Source organism: Giraffa tippelskirchi, chromosome 3 (genome assembly GCF_054371585.1).
Source record: "Giraffa tippelskirchi isolate mGirTip1 chromosome 3, T2T-mGirTip1v1.2.pri, whole genome shotgun sequence".
Taxonomy (NCBI): Eukaryota; Metazoa; Chordata; class Mammalia; order Artiodactyla; family Giraffidae; genus Giraffa; species Giraffa tippelskirchi.
Window position 1 is genome coordinate 93,226,361 of NC_137277.1, and position 19,538 is coordinate 93,245,898.

Consider the following 19,538-nt stretch of genomic DNA (forward strand, 5'->3'; position numbering starts at 1 on the left):
GGTCCATGTGATCAGATTGGCTAGTTCTCTGTGATTATAGTTTCAGTGAGTCTGCCCTCTGATGCCCTCTCGCAACACCCACTGTCTTACTTGGGTTTCTCTTACCTTGGACGTGGGGTATCTCTTCACGGCTGCTCCAGAAAAGTGCAGCCATTGCTCCTTACCTTGGACAAGGGGTATCTACTCACGACAGCCCCTCCTGACCTTGAATGTGGAGTAACTCCTCTCGGCCCTCCTGTGCCCATGCAGCCATGGCTCTTTGGACCTGGGGTAGCTCCTCTCGGCCGCAAGGAGTACATCAAGACTGTATATTGTCACCCTGCTTATTTAACTTATATGCAGAGTACATCATGAGAAACGCTGGGCTGGAAGAAGCACAAGCTGGAATCAAGATTGCCGGGAGAAATATCAATAACCTCAGATATGCAGATGACACCACCCTTATGGCAGAAAGTGAAGAAGAACTAAAGAGCCTCTTGATGAAAGTGAAAGAGGAGAGTGAAAAAGTTGGCTGAAAGCTCAACATTCAGAAAACTAAGATCATGGCATCTGGTCCCATCACTTCATGGCAGATAGATGGGGAAACAGTGGAAACAGTGTCAGACTTGATTTTTCTGGGCTCCAAAATCACTGCAGATGGTGATTGCAGCCGTGAAATTAAAAGACACTTACTCCTTGGAAGGAAAGTTATGACCAACCTAGACAGCATATTAAAAAGCAGAGACATTACTTTGCCAACAAAGGTCCGTCTAGTCAAGGCTATGGTTTTTCCAGTGGTCATGTATGGATGTGAGAGTTGGACGGTGAAGAAAGCTGAGCGCCGAAGAATTGATGCTTTTGAACTGTGGTGTTGGAGAAAACTCTTGAGAGTCCCTTGGACTGCAAGAAGATCCAACAAGTCCATCCTAAAGGAGATCAGTCCTGGGTGTTCATTGGAAGGACTGATGTTGAAGCTGAAACTCCAATACTTTGGCCACCTCATGCGAAAAGTTGACTCACTGGAAAAGACCCTAATGCTGGGAAGGATTGGGGGCAGGAGGAGAAGGGGATGAGAGAGGATAAGATGATTGGATGGCATCACCGACTTGATGGACATGGGTTTGGGTAAACTCCTGGAGTTGGTGATGGACAGGGAGGCCTGGCGTGTTGCGATTCATGGGGTTGCAAAGAGGCAGACACGACTGAGTGACTGAACTGAACTGATGTTAGGCATTGGGTTTCCCAGGTGCCTGCCTGCCAATGCAGAAGAGGCAAGGACAATCAATAACTGCAATGATTCTTGGATAGAGTCAGACAAAACTGAAGTGACTGAGCACACATGCACGCACCTGTTAGGCATTGAGGCAATAACAGTGAAAGCACAATAGGGACCTTGTGTTATGTGCTTAGTTGCTCAGTCCTGTCTGACTCTTTCTGACCCCATGGACTGTATAGCCTGCCAGGCTCCTTTGTCCATGGGATTTTTCAGGCAAGAATAATGGAGTAGGTTGCCATTTCCTCCTCTACGGTATCTTCCTGACCCCAGGGATTGCACCCACGTCTCCTATGTCTCCTGCGTTGTAGGCGGTTTCTTTACCCACCGAGCCATTAAGGAAGGCCCTCCAAATGATTATGATCTTGTTAATAATTGTAGTGATTTAACCTTATTAGCAAAATGCCTGGCAGATGAATCACAAGCCGGAATCAAGATTGCTGGGAGAAATATCAACAACCTCAGATATGTGATACCACTTTAATGGCAGAAAGTGAAGAAGAACCAGAGCCTCTTGATGAAGGTGAAAGAGGACAGGAAGAAAACTGGCTTAAAACTCAACAATCAAAAAACTAAGATCAGGGCATCCGGTCCCATCACTTCAAGGCAAACAGATGGGGAAAATGTGGAAAGTGTCAGATTTCATTTTCTTGGGTTCCAAAATAAATGCAGACAGTGACTGCAGCCACAAAATTGAAAGACACTTGCTCCTTGGAAGAATAGCTATGTCAAACCTAGACAGTGTTTTAAAAAGCAGAGATATCACTTTGCTGACAAAGGTCCACATAGTCAAAGCTATGGTTTTGAGAGTTGGACAATAAAGAAGGCTGAGCACTGAAGAATGGATGTTTTTGAACTGTGGTGTTGGAGAAGACTCTTGAGAGTCCCTTGGACTGCAAAGAGATCAAACCAGTCAATCCTAAAGGAAATCAACCCTGAAAACTCATTTGAAGGACTGATACTGAAGCTGAAGCTCCAATACTTTGGCCACCTGATGCAAAGAACTGACTTATTGTAAAAGACCCTGATGCTAGGAAAAATTGAGGGCAAGAGGAAAAGGGGGCAACAGAGGATGAGATTGTTAGATGGCATCAGTGACTCAATGGGTATGAGTCTGAAGAAACTCAGGGAGATAGTGATGGACAGAGAAGTCTGGCGTGCTGCAGTTCATGGGGTTGTAAAGAGTCAGACACAACTTAGTGACTGAACAACAACCTTATTCCTTCTTGTTCCTGAGTAGTAATTAAAAGTTAAATTGATATTTTATGCCAAGAACATTTTTTAAATCAAAACAACATTTCCTCAATATTCTTCTCTCTGGGTTATTATAATAAGTCCAGTTTTCACAGTATTAATTTCTGTTATTCACCTTCACACTAGTCTTCCTCTCTTCTACCATTCGTAGGTAAAGAAGAGAAGCTTAGAACAGATGCATTATGATAAATGACCAGTATGGGAGGTAGTTATATCATATCCTCTTATTAACATATTTCAAATGACAGCATTATACTATTGACTCACAGCTAGTCACTGAATAGAATCCAAATAATTTTGAGCCTACATTTTTGCCTGGTCAGTCATTCTCCATCTGTATAGTTTGCTTTCTGTTCTTAAATGTCCTCTGCATATCCATATATAAATTTCTCACCTCCTCTTATCTGGTTACTAACATATTAAATATACTTTGGGGTATCTGCCATGTCATGCCCAGTGTTATGAAATCTGCCAATGCCCACAGCTCCTGCTGAGTAAGCATCACACACTGAATAATATTGTCACCTTCAACCTCAGGTAAAAAAAGCTGATGGAAGGATAACTAGATCAATCAGAACTTTTCTCTTCTCTCTCCCTCTTACTCTGTCTCACAGGTACAAAGACTTTGGTGCTGAGCAATAATGTTGTGTAGCCCATAGATGAATAACCATGTTCAATTATTCAAAAATATTTACTGAGCACATAAGGCACTAAAAACATAAGCACAGTCTAAAACCTTTTCGGGTGAAGGAGATGGACAATGAGCACACAATTGCATGAGTAATTATTTTCTAAGTGTATGCTAGGCTTTCTTTTTATATAACCTCACTCTGAAGGAGAGGACAAGGAGGACCATACAAGGACTAAGGTATATATGTTTGTGCACAAGTGCTTGTGTATTTTGAGAGAAAGGAATATAGGAGAGGAATCCTTCAGGGAAGGAACTCTAAGCTGCAACATAAAAAATAGTTAGCCTAACAGGGAGCTCAGTCTGGTGCTCTGTGGTGACACAGATGGGATGGGAGATGGGGGTGGGAGCCCCAAGAGGGAGGGCACACATGTATACATATAACTCATTCACTTCACTGTACAGCAGAAACTAACACAACATTGTAATGCAATTATATACTCAATTAAAAACATTAGTTGTCCTGGTCAAGGGGGAGAGTAAACAGTTTAGGCAGGAGTCACTAGACGTGTAAGAGCTTTGAGATTGGAAGGAGTTTGTAATGTGAGTAAAATGGAAGGACACACAGCTCATTGGAATTTGTTGAGAAATGGGAAGAGCAAGGGCGGTCAAGACTTGAAAGGCAGACAGGGGCCAGATCATGACAAGTCTTGTAGTCTGTCTTAAGGAATCAAAATGATATATATGTAAAGTGAATCAGCAGAAAGAGAACAAGAGAGAATGAAGCTTATATGAGAGATCATGAGGCCCCTCTCCTGAGTAACACCTTGTTTCTTAAATCTCCCGGCCTCAGTTCCCTGCAGCTATAGTCTCTCCTTTCCAATCTACCCTGCATGCGGCCACGAGTGCTGTCTTTGTAAATACAGATCTCATTATACCACTTCCCAGGTTTAAAAAACTGACCACTCTAAAAAACTGACCACTCTCCATGTCTTAAGGATGTATTTCCAGTATACAATACACTTTTCTAGAATCATCTTCTGTCACCTCATCCTATACCCCCTGAACTTTAGTCATTCTGGGCTACTCACAGTTCCTTAAAAGTCTCTGCTTTTACTGATGCCTTGTCTTGTCTGCCCTAGAAATCCTCAAAAACTTCAAATGTCAGTTCATCCATGAGGTCTTCCTGGACTATATTTTCTGTGTTCAATAGCATTTTATCTACATTGTTTATAAAATTATACACCATTTTTATATTTTAATTGTGCATTTCTACCTTTGAAATAGAAGGATCTTATGGACATTTGGTGTTCAACTTTTCACTATACCCAGTACCTAGAACAAAATATTTAGCGAATAAATAAACATATTATCTTTTCGCTAACAGCAAGACATTTTATAACACTCCCCAAACTAAATTTTACATATAATTATAACTAATGTTGGTTTTTTTCCCTCACTGAATCATCCAGTCACTAGACATTAAGTGCAATAGACTAAAGAGAGCTCTAAACTATATATTACAGATAATTTTTATTAGCTATGGACTTTCTTTACCTAAAATATGACTTTATTGAAATTATTTATATGTTTAAAAAGATGAGGTAATAGATGAGAAAGATATTACTAGATTATCTTCTCTTAAAAAAGTGGTTCAAATATGTGGGGCAGAACACCATTCCAGGTTCGATGCATGAGACAAATGCTCAGGGCTGGGGCAGTGGGATGACCCAGAGGGATGGGATGGGGAGGGAGGTGGAGGGGGGTTCAGGATGGGGAACACATGTAAACCCATGGCTGATTCATGTCAATGTATGGCAAAAACCACTACAATATTGTAAAGTAATTAGCCTCCAACTAACATAAATAAATTTATTAAAAAAATAAAAAAGCGGTTCAAGGAAATAAGTGAAATGGAAGATGGGGAAGATTAAAACATTATTTCCCTTTTATATTTAGGTGTTGGAAATAACAAAATATAATAGGGCTCTTTAAAGACAATAAAAAGCTACCTGTTCAAACAATTTTAGGAAACTTTTATCCATGAGAAGTAAAATGAAATAAATAATCTTTAAGGGATCCTAGTAGGTCTCTGAGCTTCCTGGGTCGCTCAGCTAATAAAGAGTCTGCCAGCAATGCAAGAGACTCTGGTTCCATTTCTGGGTTGGGAAGATCCCTTGGAGGAGGGCATCACTACCCACTCCAGTAATTCTTGCCCAGAGAATCCCCATGGACAGAGGAGCCTGGTGGGCTACAGTCCATTGGGTCACAAAGAGTCAGACACAACTGAGCGACTAAGCACAGCACAGCAGGTCTCTGATGCTCAGATCCTGAGCCCTTACTAAAATCAAATACCCCTTCTGGACACAGTTCTAATACACACAAACTCGTGGACCTCAGAGCTCACTCATCTTCCTTGGACCATTTATGTATTTATTAAACGAGGAGGTTGAATTAAGCAAAATTACTTCTAGTTCTTGCAGTCTATAATTACACATTAAAACAATATCTCTTTGTAAGAAGATCCAAATATAAACTTCTCTCCAGTAAAATGCAGGTAAAAATGATTTTTAGAATATTTTGCTTTGCCTTTTCCATGTATATTTTAAGAGATTTCCACTTTTTAAAATTTATCTTTTGTTATTATCACTCCACACTCTGCTAATGCCCACTGGTGGCCACTAAACGAAGATGTTGGCACATACAGTCAGCTCGGGCAAGCAGCTTCCCCTAATAATGGCATTTGCACCAGGATTCTACCCTTTTTTGTAGAATTCCAATAGCAAAATTCTCCCTTAGACGTAGCAGCCGGCTGACCCAGTTTTTCACACAATACTGCCTGCAGCTCCAGACAGTCTGCTGAGATAATGATCGCACCTCTCTCACCTTTCCCCTACTGGGCAAGAAGCTCCCTTTCTGTGAGGATTGCTGTTAATGAAAGGTAAGGATGCCCATATGTCCTCTCACTTTAGTCATCTTTTACAGAGAGCTGTAGCAGATCTCACAGTTCTTAGCACAGCCTTACATACAGCCACTAATAATCAATTAGGATTGGCATCTGAGATGGAGCTTGCCACCCTGGGCCAGATAGTCTCAACATCTCCTTTCTAGATTTTTTCTGAAATAACCAGAGAATAGATTTTGGATTAGTTTTTACTACTCAAGTCCAGAAATATGTAGAAAAGGCTGAGTCTAGTTTGAGCTACTTTTCCTAGTTTCATTTAATGGGTGTAATTAGAGGACATTAAGAAATCTTTTTAAAGGCTATTGCTATTTTATTTTCATTTTCTAACCAGGACTCAGTATCAGAGGATGATAAAATCCAATTGCCTTCATTTCATTTTTTAATTATGATATTGTTGACTGTGTAATCTATGTGGAGTCCATAAGACTAAGGCAGAGCATCTAAAATCTAGTAGTGGCTGAGAAAAGCCTTAAAAGTTTCTGAAATCCATTAGGATAACAAAACAAATATCTCTTATGACCTGTTCATAGTTGTCTGGGGTGTAGACAACTGATACAAAAATTTGTAAGCATTAAACTTTAGCTACCACTGTTTTGTATTTATTTTAATTAATAGTTTCTTAGGAAAAAAATATTTTCAGGCCAAAAAGCCCAAATATTCAAGCTGCTCTCTAGCCCAGAATAATGTGGCTAAGTTTAAACCATGTAGAAATAAGTGAACAGTAAAATAGAATAAGCCACAGATTTTCCTAGCTTAATGCATTTTGGCCTGGTTCCTCTCAGAATGTAGTTGAATAAAATCTTTCAAATGTATCACGTTATTTATCAATGCTGTGGATAATTCCGAATCAGAGATAAACTAACATCCTTTTATTTCATCATCTGACTACAATATCTGACTTCACAAAAGAACTTATAGATTTGGAAATTCTGAGTATGTGAAATAAGTTAGATGAGAAACTATCGTCATCCTCTTGGTAGAAAGAAAAGAACCCAATTTGGAGGAGGTATCTATCTTCTCCAACTCATTCTAGCATTAGTATGAAGTTGTGTTGTCCAACATGGTAGCCACTAGCCATCTGTGGCTACTGAGCACTTAAAACATGGTAGGTATAAATTATGTGCTGTAAGTGTAAGATACACACTAGATTTTGAAGCCTTACTACAAAAAGTATATAAATAATGGAAAATATTTATTGAATACTTATGTTTTAAGATCCTATTCTAAGCATGTGTGAGATCTTAACAACCCTATAATAAAGTAACCACTGATCCCAGTTTGTCTGGACTGAGTAGTTTTCTGAAGGTGAAACTTCAGGTACAGAACCTGGAAACATTCAGAGCAAACCAGGATGTGCTGGACACCCTACCTCTACATTAAATATTATTTACCCTATTATATAGACGAAAACATTCAAGGCTCAGGGAGACTCAGCAACTTGTGAAAATTCACGCTACTAAAAAGTGGCTGAGAAGAATTCATGTTATACCTGTTTGTATTACATAGTATAAGCAGCATATTTATACTACATTCAATTTCCATCAGAGAAGATTATTGCTTTTTATTCATTTCTCCAACGTACACATGTAAAATACATAATAGAAAGTGTTACCCCAAAATATGAAATAATAATAATGAACATCAATATATATTGATTCTTATAACTCTATAACATAGGTACTTCTTTTGCTCCCATTTTACAGATAAGGAAACTAAGGCACAGATAGGGTAGGTAACTGTCTCATGTAAACAAATTTCCAGCAACTGGCCTTAACCAAGACAGTCTGCTTTCACTATGGTTAAACTGTGTTGTTAAAACAGATTTTCTGAACCACTTGTCAACTAATGTTGCAAGAACTTCAGACTTCTTGATGCTACAAAGGGGTTGTAAAGAGCTGGGAGGAATATGGAAAAGCTAAGGTAGTAACCTGGACTCCAAGTCCACCTGTAAACACTTAATTCCATGAGATTACTAAATTTGAGGTTCATAGAAAATAAGGGCAGGGACCTAAATACTTTTTATATGACTTTTCATTTTTGAATTTGTAATTTTTGTCTTTTGGTTCACTAATGTATATTTTCATGTTACTTTAAAAATATACAGATAAGGAGGTTTCTGAGAATTTGCTAACATAAGAATTACTTTTACTGTCTTTATTCATAAAAGAATTGGTTCTATATAAAATCCTTGAATTGTAACATTTTTCATTATAAATTTTATGGAAAATTAGTACCAATTGCTCGTTTCATTATCTTCCTACATAGCAGAGGAGTCTTCCTATAAAGCAGAGGAGTCATCTGATGCCATCAGGATTTTTATCTGTTACAAAGAAGTAACTTTTTATGACCTCAATGGCTTTGAATACTTTATAACTCTACTTGAATACTTTTAATTACCAAGATGTGCCTACCTATACATTTCTTCATACTGATTTTGTCTGCAATATATAGAGAGAACTCTTTCAATCAGCATTATCATCTGATGACATTTTTCATCAATTATCTTTGGTACTTCTGATTATTCAAGTCTCCTCCTCAGAACATGTGTAATTTTAAGATTGACTTTCCATTTTTGACTCTTCATAAAGATTTGATTTGATTTTTCTCCTTATTTTGCCTCTTTCTTCTACATTCTGAGACAGCTGCTCATTGTTGTTCACATTAGTGTGTGTGACTTAGTCACTCAGTCGTGTCCAACTCTGTGGGGCCCCATAGACTGTAGTCCACCAGCTCCTCTGTCCATGGAATTCTCCAGGCAAGAATACTGGAGTGGGTTGCCATTTCCTTCTCCAGGGGATCTTCCCAGCCCAAGAGTGGAAACCGCATCTTCTGCGTTAGGTGGATTCTTTACTGTCTGAGCCACCAGAGAAACCCGTTGTTCACTCTGTTGTTCAGTTGCCAAATCATGTCCAACTCTTTGCGACCCTATGGACTGTAGGGGGCCCGTAGACTGTAGTCCACCAGGCTCCTCTGCCCATGGAATTCTCCAGGCAAGAATACTGAAGTGGGTTGCCATTTCCTTCTCCAAAAGTATATTATCTGCACTTTAAAAATCTCATTTATGGTTCTGGAAGTTATTTAAAACTCATCTCAGATTTTGACAAATAGGTTAAGCTTCAGCTTCATACTGCAGTTGCGTTGTGAGAATTCCCATTTATCTGCATCTCCATAGGTTTTGAGAAGTCATGAGAGGCTGCAGTGAGAACTAGCTGGAGAAATTTTAAACACAAAGCTACTAGGATATCCCTACTTCAGCCAAGACATTATGCCTTACATTTTTCATGAGTTTCTGGTATTAAATATAAAATACACTTCCCTTAACTTTCTTCATGATTTTCAATGAGTCTTTGAAGTTCAATAGAATAACAACTAGCACTGCTTTTGATCTTTACTGTTGCTGCATAGTGACTCTTTGAAAATGCTGGACTAGAAAATTTACATATCAACCTAAACAGCATCAAAGATCAGTGAAGCTCTCTGTGCATTGGACAGGCAGCTCATCAGACATAACAGGCTGCTTTCGGTTTTGACATTTCTGCTGAGTCACCTCCTATGCAACTGGGTTATCTGAAAATCATAATGGTGATATTTGACTCTACTGCTGCTTTTTAACAAGATAGTCAAATCAGAATAACTACCTTTAACATTAGGATATGTTTTTCCAACACTATTGAGTCTGAGCCGACAGTGTTATAGCAGTAGGGACAAAGCTCTCATAACTCAGAAGTCTATTTTGCATTGGCAGGAGACGATCTAACCGGACATTTTCATCTCTGCCATTACAAGTAAAAAATTTGCATTAGCAACATAAAGCAGGCAGATTCCAAAACAAATTCAATTTAAAGGTTAATCATAATCAGAGGCACTGTGCTATCAACTGCTGTCATTTCCTTTACAGGTTCCCTATAATTCAGTCTATATGATACTTCTCAAATAACTGTGCATGCATGCTAAGCTGCTTCAGTCATTTCTGACTCTTTGGAACCCTATGGACTGTAGCCTGCCAGGCTCCTCTGTCCACAGGGTTCTCCAGCCAAGAATACTGGAGTGGACTGCCCTGGCCTCCTCCAGGGCATCTTCCCGACCCAGAGATCAAATCCATGACTCTGCAGCTCCTGTATTGCAGGCAGATTCTTTACTGCTGAGTCACTGCGGAAGCCCCCTCAAATAACTGTATTTTTTCTAATTCATCTGCATGTATAGCGCTGCCATTCTATGATCCTCTGATGAAATCTCTTTTTAGGAATCAAGTGAAACTTTGAGTATCATGATGCTTTATGTAAAGATTCTTATTTCCTAATACTATTCCTAGGTGGTATGACACTGGGAAGGTGGAAGCATTTTCCCCAACTTTTCTTTTCACTAACATGAAGCTTCTACTAATTGAGTTCCTAGTACCTCAACCAAATATGGCATAAATTGTGATAATAATCCTATGATAAAGGTTTAATTCTCTTTTCTTTTAATTAAATGGATTGGTATATAAGTAAATTGTTTTATTAAAAAAGAAGAAGAGCAGAGAAAATCTCATAGGTTAATTGTGGTCAAGAGATATAATCTTTCTAATAGGTAAATGGAACAAAAAAATTCCAATGGTTTTTGTAATATACTTACTGATGCATATCTATTGCCAGTAAAAATATTATAAACATCATAAATTCAGAACTTTTCTGGCTCTGCTTTAGAAAACTGACAAATTTCATACCTGTACCACTACACCAAACAGGCTTAGAAACTGAATAAATGAATTTTAAACAGCATAGTCAATGCAAACATCTGAGTTTAGTTCAAAGACCTGTTTGTGTGGAACATTTCTTTGACTATATCTCTGTTTAATGTGTAAGATGGGTGTACTATTTAGAATACCTGAAAAACAACGGCACAATGAAAAATAAAATCGCAGGAGGGAGGTAACTATCGTACATACTTAACCTAGAAATGGTAACAGGTAAAATTATATAAAAAGTGCCCATTACAATGATGCATTTGTATTATTCACACATTTTACTTCCACATATTTTTTTCAGCTGAATGTACTTACCGGTCACTGGCTTCTCCTGAGACCCCTACACCCGATCCCCACTTCCACTTCTACCACTAGCAGGGTGGGCTCCATGCAGAGCTTTACCGTAGCATAGGTGCCTGCGCCTTCACCTAGCTTCAGGGTCAGAGGCTAGCACTTTCTCCAAAGCCCTCTCTCTCCCCCATCCAGTTCCTGCTGTGGTGACGGAGGAGGGTGCTGCTCTTCTGCTTGAGAAGGAAACACCAGTGAGCATGTGCTCTGGTAAGGCAGATGCAATCATCTGTTTTTCCTAAAGAACTTTGTCTTTATAAAATGCTCTGTTGATTAAGTAAAGTGCCAAAAAAAAAAAAAATACAGTAAGTTCCCTACGTATGAAAGAGTTCCTTTCTGAGAGCGCATTTGTAAGTCCAGTTTGTTCGTAAGTCCAACAAAGTTAGCCTAGGTATCCAACTAAATTGACTTTAGAATTGGCTATATAGTATTGTACTGTAATAGGTTTACTTTTCACACAAATAATACATTCCTGAAAAAAAGACAAAAAAATAAAGAAAACATATTTAATCTTACTTAATGTACCTTGAAAAATACTGTGGTTCATGACCACAGCTGGTACACAGGGGCTGGCATCAAGTGAACAGGCAAGAAGAGGCACTGACGGGAGGAGGGAGAGGAGGTGGGAGATGGTAGAGCTGAAGGACCATCAGCGACAGGAGATGGAGGGCAAGCTGCAGGTATACTCATGCCTGACGTTGAGGGAATGCAAGTTCACATCTTTGAAAGTTTACAACTTGAAGGTTCATATGTAGGGAACTTAATGAAAAATAATTTTTTTTAATTAAAAAGAACACCGAATCTTGAAAGGTTTTAAGGGGTTGAGCATTTCCCATCTCAATTTACTGCCATCAATGACTTTATTATTACTTCTACTTCTTGTCAAACAAGTGACTGCTACTCTAGATACACCATGTCCCCACTCTAAGGCAGATCTCTGCACTAGAGTTTCTCAACTACTGTCGTGTGCAGCAAGTAGGTTACTGTCTGAGGAGATGGCTCTATCTCTTCACCCCTCACGGCTGATAGATGAAGGCCTAGAGCACCCAGGACTCCTGGCTGGTAACCCTGGCTAGAAACACCTTCCTAAAGACAACTGTTTGCTGTATAAATATTAGTAGTTTCTATGTTTGCGGTATCTTGAAAAGATTGGAGGCAGTAATTTAAACCAATAATTGTGACGGTGTCTGTATTGTGGGGTCCACTTCCACATACATACCCCGAGGCAGGTTTAAAGTGAGGACTCCAATGTCTTTTCCATTTTCATTTTAAATATTGTTTCACAATAATGTTCACTTACCTGAAGATACCCTGGAGAAGGGATAAGCTACCCACTCCAGTATTCATGGGCTTCCCTGGTGGCTCAGATGGTAAAAAATCCACCTGCAATGAGGGAGACCTGGTTCAATCCCTTGGTTGGAAAGATTCCCTGGTGAGTATTCTTGCCTGGAGAATTCCATGGACAGAGGAGCCTGGTGGGCTACAGTCCACAGGGTCACAAAGAGTCAGACATGACTGAGTGACTAACTCTCCCTGTCTCTAAAATCTCTCAGGGTTCTTTTTCACATAGAAGATAAACTGAACACTTTATCATGGCCCCAAAGGCCCTTTGTGATACTGTTCCTGCTTCTTTATGCCAACATCTCCCAGCAAGTCCCAATATTTACTCATTGCTTGATTCATACTGAATAGCTAACATTTCATAAACGTACCATGTTCTTCTTGTCTTTGCTGTTTCATTTGCCTTAACGTCTGCTTCCTTTGTTAACCTGGCATATTCTTACACACTATTCAAGATTGAAAATATAAATATAAGTATCATTGCAAAGGCATAGTGTCCTTGGTAACAACAATCTCCACAGCTCACAAAGCGTAATTTCTTCTTACTTTGCAGCTCAGTATTCCTAGGCAAGGTGGTTCATCTTCTCTAAGATCCTAGAGAACCCTGTGAAAGCTTTAATTGTTGTATTAGTAACACTGCTTTAAAAGTATCAGCTTATAAACCTGCTATTCCATTAGCTGTTGAGCTTTTAATAATCCAAGAGTATGTCTAACCAATCTTTTTCCTGAAGTACATGGCAAATGATGGGGTAGTGATTATTTTTAGTTTTCTTTGCTTAGCACTCCTCTCCTTGAAATCAACAGCACCATCATCTTCCCCCCAAACACCCCTTCTTTTCAAACATTTGGAGCTGTTATTTTCTTCTATTTCTCTACTTTTATGGCCACACGATTTGGTTTTCGAGTAAGTATGTGACTCAAGATTACCTTCTTTGGTCCTTTCCTAGGATAAAAATATTGGTAAATTGGAGGTCTTCCCTTTCTGTTTAAACTAGGAACATATGGTCCAGGAAGCTAACAAAAGTCATGGGAACAGATACACAGATAAACTTAGTTTAAGAGCATGATGAGAGAAGCAGAACTGAGAGAGGGAGGAAAAGCATTCTGATGGCACTGCAGACCCTGACATGGGGCTGTTCAGCTCTATTGTGAACAAACTCTTTTTCTGCTTAGTCTGGTTCAAGGTAGAGCTCCATCATGGCCAAAAAAGGCTAACAGAGAAGAAGATCAACAAATGATAACTGGACTGACACATGAAGCAAGAAGGATAGGAAGAGAAGAAAGGAAGGGAAGGAAGGAGGGGAGAAGGAAAGAAGGAAATGGAGAGGGAGGAAGGGAAAGAGGGAGGAGGGTAAAGTAAGGGGAGGAAAAAATTAAAAAGTTAAATGGCACAGAAAATCCTTTCAGCCTCACTAAACTCACCCAAGGATTCAGGTTTTCCAACTTCTAATCAGAATTATTCATGTTGGATGGCAATCATGTGTCAGACTGAAACTGAGGGTATTCATCAGTTAGATCCATTAAACTATAACTTGCCTAATAAACAATACAACAGCACAAGAGACAACAACACAGGAGACGATACACATGGACATCGCCAGATTGTCAATACCCAAATCAGACTGGTTATATTCTTTGCAGGTGAAGATGGAGAAGCTCTATACAGTCAGCAAAAATACCGGGGGCTGACTGTGGTTCAGATCATGAACTCCTTATTGCAAAATTTAGACTTAAACTGAAGAAAGTAGGGAAAACCACTAGGCCACTTGGGTATGACTGAAATCAAATCCCTTACGATTAGACAGTGGAAGTGACAAATAGGTTCAAGGGATTAGACCTGACAGACAGAGTGCCTGATGAACTATGGACAGAGGTTCGTAACATTGTACAGGAGGCAAGTGATCAAAACCATCCCCAAGAAAAAGAAAGACAAAAAGGAAAAATGGTTGTCTGAGGAGGCCTTACAAATAGCTGAGAAATGAAGAGAAGTGAAAGGCAAAGGAAAAAAGAAAGGATATACCCATCTGAATGCAGAGTTCCAAAGAATAGCAAGGAGAGATAAGAAAGTCTTCCTAAGTGATCAGCGCAAATAAATAGAGGAAAACAATTGATTAGGAAAGACTAGAAATCTCTTCAAGAAAATTAGAGATACCAAGGAAACATTTCATGCAAAGATGGGCACAATAAAAGAGAGAAATGGTATGGACCTGACAGAAGCAGAAGATATTAAAAAGAGGTGGCAAGAATAGATAGAAGAACTAGACACAAAAGATCTTAATCACCCAGATAACCATGATGGTGTGATCACTCACCTAGAGTCAGACATCCTGGAGTGTGAAGTCCTGGAGCATGAAGCCTGGAGTGGGCCTTAGGAAATATCACTATGAGCAAAACTAGTGAAGGTGATAGGATTCCAGCTGAACTCTTTTAAATCCAAAACAATGATGCTGTTAAAGTGCTGCACTCAATATGGCAGCAAATTTGGAAAACTCAGCAGTATCAACAGGACTGGAAAAGGTCAATTTTCATTCCAATCCCAAAGAAGAGCAATGCCAAAGAATGTTCAAACTACTGCACAATTATACTCATCACACAGGCTGGCAAAATATGCTCAAAATTCTTCAAGTGAGGCTTCAACAGCACATGAACTGAGAACTTTCAGATGTTCAAACTGGATTTAGAAAAGGCAGAGGAACCAGACATCAAATTGCCAACAACCACTGGATCATAGAAAAAGCAAGAGAATTACAGAAAAACATCTACTTCTGCTTCACTGACCATGCCAAAGCCACTGACTCTGTGGATCACAACAAACTGTGGAAAATTCTTCAAGAGATGGGACTATCAGACCACCTTACCTGTCTCTGAGATACCTGTATGCAGGTTAAGAAGCAACAGTTAGAACTGGACATGGAACAATGGATTGGTTCCAGATTGGGAAAAGAGTATGTTAAGGCTGTATATTGTCACCTTGCTGATTTAACTGATATGCAGAGTACATCATGTGAAATGCTGGGCTAGATGAAGCACAAGCCAGAATCAAGATTGCTGGGAGGAATATCAATAACCTCAGATATGCAGATAACACCACCCTTAAGGCAGCAAGCAAAGAGGAACTAAAGAGCCTCTTGATGAGGGTGAAAAGGAGAGTGAAAAAGTTGGCTTGAAACTCAACATTCAAAAAACTACAATCATGGCATCCAATCCCATCACTTCATGGCAAATAGATGGGGAAACAATGGAAAGAGTGACAGACTTTATTTTCCTGGGCTCCAAAAGCACTGTGGACAGGGACTGCAGCCATGAAGTTAAATGACACTTGCTCCTTGGAAGAAAATCTCTGACAACCCTAGACAGCATATTAAAAGGCAGAGACATTACTTTGCCAACAAAGGTCTGTCTAATCAAAGCTATGGTTTTTCCAGTAGTCGTGTATGGATGTGAGAGTTGGACCATAAAGAAGGCTGAGCACCAAAGAATTGATGCTTTCGAACTGTGGTGTTCAAAAGACTTGTGAGTCCCTTGGACCGCAAGGAGATCAGACCAGTCAATCCTAAAGAAAATCAGTCCTGAATATTCACTGGAAGGACTGATGCTGAAGCTGAAGCTCCAATACTTTGGCCACCTGATGTGAAGAGATGACTCATTAGAAAAGACCCTGATGCTGCATTGTAGGCAGGAGGAGGATGAGAGGATGAGATGGTTGGATAGCATCACCGACTCAATGGACATGAGTTTGAGTAAGCTCCAGGAGATGGTGAAGGAGTGAAGGACAGGGAACCCTGGCGTGCTGCAGTCCATGGGGTCGCAAAGAGTAGGACACAACTAAGCAACCTAACAACAACAAAAAACAATACACTGTAACCTGCCTTCACTGTTCAGCTCACTTTAATTGTTTAGATGAAAACTTGCATATCCCCCAAGAACTGCAGAGCCTAAACAGTTAGTAAAAAGACCCCTTTACTGCCCCTTAAAATAGCATCTCTGACCCAAGCGTCTTAAGATGTTTGCTCAAGTTGTTTTTTAGGAACTTGGAGACAGTTGTTGTCCAGTTTGAGCTCAAACTAGTTGGGACCACTGACCCTTCAACGAGGCTTGCACAAGTATCTGATCAGTGGCCTTTTGATATCAGAGGGCCAAAAGCTCCACCCTTAGAACATACTAATGCAGCTATGTTCTGAACATGCTTCCCATGGAGAAGCATGTAGCTTAGCTGTACCTGCACAGAGCGAGCACTACCTCGCCTTTTTCTTATCTCTATTCATCTTTCCCCACTCCCCAAACCACCCTGTTCTTTTTGTAAATATACCAAGCCCTGCACCTTTCAGGAGGTGGATTTGAGACATATTCTCAATCTCCTCACGTGGCTTTCTTGCAATAAACCCTTTCTTTTTAATTCACACAATAATTATTAGAAAAGAATTTTAAAACACCTTGCTTTTAAGTTAAAACATCTCTATTTATAAACTTAGAAGTCTTCCAGAATTTAAAAAAAATCATGTGGCTATGTCAGTTTGGCCACTAGCTTCCAAAAGTTTGTAACATTATCTTGAGATGAAAATAAAAGCAAATTGCAAATTTTGCTTTCTAAATTGACCAACAATTTGAAATATTGAAAGTTTAATACAAAAAGCTCTTAGGGGCTGATGGATATTCCACAATTCTCAGCAAGGCTATTATTCCATATTGATTTTTGAAATTTTAGAGTCTAGTAAGCCACGTGTAGGTTTTTTAGATATTTACAAATAGCACTAACCTCTTTACACTTCCTCTTAAAAAACCAATTCTTTAAATATTGGCTCTTCAAATTGACAACTCATTATATATTATCATAGTGTAATATGCACTAAAAGCAATATGCTAGGTGCTGGCTAGAAGCAGCAGATCTGAAGTAATTTTTCAAATGGAAATTAATTCAGCAGTCTAGGGAAATACTACCACAAAACAATGCCCTGCTGAATCTCATTAAATCAATTTGGAAAGGCATATGGGTGGAAAGGTAAAAATAAATCAATAAGATTAAAAAGGAAGTATATTGCTTTGCAACAAAAAGAGAAGAGTTATAGCATCTAGTTGCTAAGTAACAGGATTTTAAGTAGGAATTATTTGTCTTCCTTATAGAATAAGGCAGTTTTGAGGATTAGAGCAAAATACTGTTTGCATATGGCCCAATTTATACAAACTGCATTTCCCTCAACAAGACCTCACTCCATCTTTGAAGAGAGAGATGAGCTTTCACTGGTGGAGTCGTTGCCTAGCAACAAGATGCTAAGAAGGCAAGCTGAGTCTGCTCCAGAAAGAGCACTCTCTCTCTCTCTCTCCTCATCACACCGCAGTGACCTCTAGCACAAGCTGATGCCCTTGAGAGAACCACCTTAACAACCAGAAAGCTAAGGGAAGGGAGAAGTGTTTTGCTAAGATCACTACAAGGTCTAAGCTGCTGCTTTTGTTCTAAACAGATGATAATGCTTGCTCTCCTAGGTGCTTAGCACGACACAAAGCATTTTCACAAACATGCTTTTATTTCTTTTTAGCCCCAGCTCTCATCAGTACCGGGTCGTATGACTCAGACCGGACTAGTTGTAGGCCTTGGGTCTAGCCAATCATATCCGACTGTCAAATGTTTGCTGAAAAAAATTGATCTCCACCATCTTTGCTTTGGCCTCAAATGTTACATTCCCTATCCCCACCCTACAATAGGCAGGGTAACAAATCCTCTTTTAACCTTTTCTTCACGGTATAGAGTCCCCTGCTACTCTTACCCTTCATTTCTGTTTCCTTGAAAAGACTTGATAAAGATTCTTAATTTTTTTTTTTCTTTTTTTAAGTTGGTTCCTACTAGTACACAGTGCAAGGTGCTGGAGATAAAATTAGGAACAAGACATAGTTCTCAGAGGGGCTTACAGGGCTCCATGGGAGGAAATGAGAGAGACACACAATAGCCAAGGAGGTTGAAAAGCAGTGGAGCTGGCTGCCTGGAGAAAACACCTCTGCTGTGACTTGAGGAGCCTGGAGAATTCAGTTAGGCAACAGAATAGAGGGGCTAGAAACTGAGGTGGGATGGAGGTGGGGAAAAGGCATCTGGCTATGAGAACAGAAATATTCTCAAGACATAGAAATCCTGAGGCAGGTGGAATAGGTTAACCTCTATCTTTATAGTTCAGCATTCATTAAGTTTCAGGTATGAGTCAAACTGACCCAATAACTTTCTGTGGCAACCTAGCATACAGCCAGAGACAGTTCACAAATCTAATACAAATCCTGGTACATTTCAGCAATCTTTTATACAAACTACATTTCATTAAAATGTGCTTCCATATGTCTCCAAACAGGAGATTGGGTTTAGACTGTGCTAGATCAAAATAATTATTCATTCGATATAAGACGGTATAACTGAGTATTTACTAAGAAAATCTTTTGTCCTAGATTTAACTACCCGAGAAAAATCAGGAAGTACATTCTGTCCAATGATTGCAAATGTCTGTATTCACAAGCATTTACCTATTCCTAGATGCAGGTCCCCTTTTTCTTTTAAAAAAGAAAAGTAGGCAAACCTATTGACCATGATTATTTAAAAAGATAAAACATGCGATTTAATTTTTGAAAGGGTGTTTCTGAAAACACTACGCCCAAAATTAGAGCCTCAGGTTTCTCAGATTTGCTCCTCAGGGCGGGTGTCTACCTGCCTCTCTGCTGCCCTCATGTGACTAGCCGGAGCATAGCAACACAGAAAACCTGGTCGAGAAACCTGCCAGGTCCTCAAGCAGGGACGACGTGACAAGCTGTCTTTCTCACAGATTCCAGGAATCTGGATTTGTTGTGACTCAATCACTGTGCAAATGAGTTTCTATCGAATAATATTTTCAGAGCTTGTTTCAATTAGAGGAGAGTTTTTTCAACATCTCAAAATATATGTTTAGATAATAGGATAAGGAAAGCAAGATTTAATTGGCTAATTAAGGCTCCAACTTTTACAACTACAGAACAATTATTGCCCAAACAAGAATTAAACTGTACTGGGTTT